Genomic DNA, 6,000 nt, shown 5'->3' with positions numbered 1-6,000 from the left:
TGTGCTAGTAGGTTTGGATTAGGCTGAACCCATGATGCTTTTTCTTTTGCATGTCACATGTTCATGCATTTTTAATGCATACATACTTTCATTTATCTCTATTTTGATATTGATCTGTGTTGGTGTTTTTCTGAGTGTTTTTTTCTTTCTTTCGTTAGTTGCTCTATGGCACCTAAACGGAAATCTACTCCGTCCCGGAACCCTCTTAGTTCTGAGTCATCTTCTTCTTCTTCCCCCGCTAATTCTACTCCATCTTACATCCAGTTTCGTGATGATAAAGCCCATAAGGACTTTTTGGTGAACTACTCATGACACGACACTCATTCCGAACACTAAGTCGTTCTATCGGACTTTTTCGATACTGACATTCCCACTGTCATCTACAGTAGGGGTTGAGAGTCACTGTGTGGCATCCCAGTCACCTATCCTTCCGTGATCATACAGGAGTTTTACTCCAACATGCATGGATTTGACTATTCTGTACCTCACTTTGTCACTTGCATTCTAGGTACGTGCATTTTAGTCACTCTGGATCTTATATCCGAGGTGCTACACGTATTGAGGGTAGAGTTTGCTGACTACCCTAGCTGTGAGCGTCTTAGGACTGTGTCCAAAGACGAACTCTCATCTTGCTTTTGTGAGACATTTTCTTCTTAGGGTGACCGTCAAAACACTCCTTGCTCGGGCTTTGCAAAAGGTCCTAGATTCCTTAACATGGTGATGACATTTGTTCTCCACCCTTTGTCTCACTATAACTCTATTACTGAGCCTCGTGCTCGATTTTTGTTATCCTTTCCTGAGGGACTCACTATAAATTTTTTCCTCTCACTTTATTCTCTTCCTTATAGATGTCTATAGAGATACGATGACCTGTGATAAGCTTATTTTCTCTTCAGTTATCATGCAGATTCTTCGCCATATTTCTGTCTCCTATCCTGAGTCTATACACTTCTCTCCTATGTGTGTCATAGACACTACTACCGTTAGATAGAGCGAGCTCTAGCTTTGACTGAAGCAGCCATGGACCAAGATGGTGACTCCTCCGGCTTTTTCCGCTCCTTCTACATCCGCGGCTGGTGTGACCCTCGAGGCGATCATGGTGCAGTGTCAGTGCATGGATGCTTGCCTTGACATGCTTAGTGATGAGTTGTGTCAAGTGAACACCCATGTTGATCGTATTGCTCGACGGCAGGCTCGCCTTGGTGGCTTCGTAGAGTCCTTGGTGGTTTCGTAGAGTCTCCCTCACCTTCTCTAGAGGCATTTGAGGACGAGGACGATGATGGTGACTCCGACGATGATGATGATGAGAATGAGGATGCCAGCTCTTCCGGTGAGGACACGATGACTATTTGAGTTACTTACCCTTTGTAATTCGTGACAAAAATGAGGAGTAGTTTTGGATATGAGGGTAGTCATGTTTTTAGGGGCAGAGTTAGTATAGGAGATAGATATTTTTGATAGGAGGATTGTTTTTGTTTATGAGGGATGTAGTGAGGTTATTATGTATTTTCTTTTCTTTATTTTACTTTTACCTCATGTATACCAATTTTGTAACCATTTGACATACATCGTACTTAACTTTTAATATATATATATGCTGAGTATGTTTATTCACCTATCTCTTCATGTGTTGTTTCTTTTCTCTCTTTATGCACATGCTTCTTATTATTTGTATGTAATCTTTTATTTCTGTTTCACACTAAGATGCCGTGATGAGTTTTGTTTAAAGTATTTCAAAAATATAGGCTGTCAAAGTCTTTTTTGCCATGAACTCTCTTCTTGCAAAGTTTTTCAAGAGTTTGTGTTATGATAGAATTTTTTTTTTTTTTTTTTTTTTTTATGAGAAAGAGGATAGATTTATTGTATTCAACAAGTGAGTATGAGTTGAGTGATTTATGACTTTTCTCATATGTTCATTTTTTTGTTGTGGTTTTGTCACGGATTGCCAAAGAGGGGGATTATTAGGACATATGTGAATCATATTAGGAATATATGTCAATGTAGAATTGGCTAATTTTTTGACAAAACACATTTTACTTGTAATTAGATAGATTTAGGATATATTTAATACTTCAAAGAACAAAGTTTCAAATCTGAGTGTTAAAGTCATGCAAATCTGTCCAAGAATCAAATGAAAAAGTGCTAGATTTTAAAACTCAACAGCTAGCTTGACAGATAGCATTTATCGAGGTTTAAAAAGCAGCTTTTGCCCGATACTCGACAGTTGCTCGATAGATACCCTATCTATCAAGATTTAAGAAAATCAATTTTTCAGATTTGATTTCACTCCAATCTGTGTATACATGTTTAGGCTTTCTTTTCTCACAATCTTAAACATATATAAGGATTATTTTAAGGGTCGTCACAGCTAATGCAAGTGAGTACAACTTGATGCAAAGGTTTTTCACAAGCATATTGTGACCAGAGACAATTTGCCCTAATTCATCTTTCTCTTCAAGAAGCGGTTACGTTTATATGCCGTAGGGTTTTATAACCAAGGAGTTTCGTAATTTTCATTGTGTTGATGAACTAAAGAACTTTGCAGCTAACATCCTTCTTAAGTTGGTGGTTAGTCACATACTTGGATCCATGCATCAATTGGTTAGTCACGTACCTGAGAGCTGTGCATTGAAAGGAGAGATTGTCATTATAGAATAAGTCCAATTGGGTATTGGGATAAGGGTTCAACTGTAGGTTGGTATAAAGTAGTGTGATTCCTTTACTTGTAACCGCTTGTTGTGATAATAGTGAATTCTCAAGAGTGGTGACTTTAAAATCACTTAGTGAGGTTTTTGCCTTGGAGGTATTCATCATTCGTAAACAAATCATCGTGTCAATTTTATTTTCTACTGCATATTAACTTAATTGGTGATTTGTTTGTGCAACCACTCGTATTGCATGTTAATCAGATTAATTAATTAACTTGGTTAATTAATTGGTTAATTCATCACAAGGAGTCAATATGTCTTAGCCTATCAAAATGTACAATCAGAGTATGAATGGGTACAATATATCTTACATGGGAATGAGCAGAAATGTCACTATGTTTTTAGAGTATCATGCCATGTTTTTGGAGAATTGTGTAATACATTGTATACTCAGTATGGATATGAGGACAACAAAGGAGTTCACTTGGAAGAGTCTGATGCAATTATATTGGTGGTTCTTGGACATATGAGAGACCGCGCCCTTGACCCGTTTTTATAGAATGTTAAGCCAAACCCACGTAAATGGGTGGAGTCGTGTTATTGCCTCTCAAAATAGAGGTTCGACTAGTTATATTTTCCCCTTTAAATTAAGGGTTTTACAATGGAGTCGCCACTTATTTAATTATTGGAAAAATAAGAAAACTATAATTGAAAAGTTCCTTATTTTATTAATTTGAAATTGAATTTACATTGATCCTAGGAAAATTACATGGCTTTGGTCCTAGATACAATCTAAGATAAATTACATGGCTATGTTTCCTAGTTGCAATTTAAAAATTGAAAATTACATGGATAAGCATTAGTCTATCAATCCTTGATCTAAGTTCGGAGGCTATGTTACAAGGTGAAAAGGTATTAGGCACCCACCTCGCCCGGTGAAACTGGTCTTATAGACTATAATGGCCAACATTCATATCATATCATCCAATATGTTATCCATCAATTTGCATATTGAATTTAATGTGTGTGCATGTGATAAACCCTAATTCAATTTATTAAGAATGACATTTGGATTGAAAAATAAACTCTAGTGAATGTGTGTGGATGGTGATATCCTAGATTCAAGAATTTAAAAGAATTATTAAACAAATATGTTTTTCATATTTTTGATGTGGATTTAAGATTAAATCTAGTGATATGCATGAGCATGTAATGAATAACCGAGAATATGTGAAGAACACATAAGAATAATTAAGAACATTCAAATATATTCAAGTGAATTATCATGTTTTAATCTTAAATTTTCATCATAGCAACATAAACAAACCGTTAGGGAAGGGGATTATATCTTCATGCAAGATCCATATGGTGGAGGAGGGGACTTTTGATGGAAGTTCTAAAGGTGGAGGAAAAGAAGAGTTAGGAGAGGGAGAGTGAGTCTCACTCAATACCTTGAGTCTCAGGAAGACCAAGATATGATAAGGCTACTCAACTTCACTAGAACTCAAGAGAAGAGAAAAGAGGGGTTTTTTGTGTGTTTTGAAATGAAGGAAAGAAGGGGTTTGTATAGTAGTGGTGGAGGAAATATGAATAGAAGGTCATTTAATGAGGGTTGACAAAGAATCATGAACCTAGACCTCATTTTAACCTTTGGGGAAATTTGGTGCATTAAATGTGGAGATTGATGAGAGTGAGGAGGAAGCAAAGTTCGGTTTTCCCGTAACTACTGTAACAGTCTGTAGAGACAATTTCAAAAATTCATATCTGACTCAATTCTGATTAGAATTGTCTTATTCTTATGCTCAAATTGAAGCCCCGGATGTCTAGTTTCTGGGAAAATTAACCTCATTCACAGATTCAAAATATTCTAAGAGATATTGATGAAATAGTGAGTGGAGGTCATTTGTTAGAAAATGGTTTCAGCACAATTAACATTAATAGGTCCCAAATTAGCTCTCAATTAACATTAAATGGCTTCAATCACTCCTATTTCAGGCTTTAAATGGTTCGAAATTTACTCTAATTAAAAGATAATTGCACAAATTACTCATTGAATAATTAATATTTAACTATCTAGTTAATTAGGTGTGTGCAACCTTACCATATAATGTAGTCCTAATCAATCAAATTATGACACATCATTGATCTCAAATTGATTATATTTACAACCAATTGAAATCAATTGTTCAAAATCACATATAGTCGGATTCAATTTATGGTGGTGCATCTCAACCATTAAAACTTGATTTGATGATAACTTTCAATCTGGTGGTCCGATTCGGGCTTATGACCAGTCGATTTAATCGTTACAACATCAAGATCATTTTGGTGAAATGAGATTAGGGATCTAATGACCAGAATCAAGATGCATATTTCCAAGGTAAAATTACCCTTTTACCCTCCATGTGAGATTAAATGCGGGTTGCAAAATAGGGTGTCAACAGAATGCCCCTCATTAGCAGAGCTTGAAAAGCGAATGTCAATGTATGAAAGAGACACCTAACTTTGCAATCAATATTTAACCGTAGTGAATGTATGATGCATGTAGATAAAAATGTAGACGGTCATGTAGTGGATCAAAATGTGGACCGAATCTTAGGGGAGATTGCCTACGTACCTCTTGGTGGGGGGATCAGGTCCAAACGTAGTTCATGCATGCAATTTTTTTTTAGTACAAGGCATGCTTACCTGAGGTCAAGAATATATGGAGATTCTAGTCATGTGTTTCTGAGGACCAAAGGTTCGGGATCCTAGCTCATGTTTTCAAAGGACCTAGGATTTTTGGATCTTGGCTTATGTTTTTGAGAGGACCAAGAGTTTTTTTTGGGCTTTGGCTCATGTTTTCAGAGGACCAAAGGTTCTGGATCCTGGCCCATGTTTTCAGAGGACCTAGGATTTTTGAATCTTGGCTCATGTTTTCAGAGGACCAAGGGTTTTTTGGGCTTTGGCTCATGTTTTCAGAGGACCAAAGGTTCTGGATCCTGGCTCATGTTTTCAGAGGATCAAAGGTTCGGGATCCTGACTCATGTTTTTAGAGGACCTAGGATTTTTGGATCTTGGCTCATGTTTTTCAGAGGACCAAGGGTTTTTTGGGCTTTGGCTCATGTTTTCAGAGGACCAAAGGTTCTAGATCTTGGCTCATGTTTTCAGAGGACCAAGGGTTTTTTGGGCTTTGGCTCATGTTTTCAGAGGACCAAAGGTTCTGGATCCTAACTCATGTTTTTAGAGGACCTAGTATTTTTGGATCTTGACTCATGTTTTTCAGAGGACCAAGGTTTTTTGGGCTTTGGCTCATGTTTTCAGAGGACCAAAGGTTCTAGATCCTGGCTCATATTTCAGAGGACCTAGGATT

Source organism: Quercus robur, chromosome 3 (assembly GCF_932294415.1).
Source record: "Quercus robur chromosome 3, dhQueRobu3.1, whole genome shotgun sequence".
In the NCBI taxonomy this organism is placed as follows: Eukaryota; Viridiplantae; Streptophyta; class Magnoliopsida; order Fagales; family Fagaceae; genus Quercus; species Quercus robur.
This window is presented reverse-complemented; position numbering follows the sequence as displayed.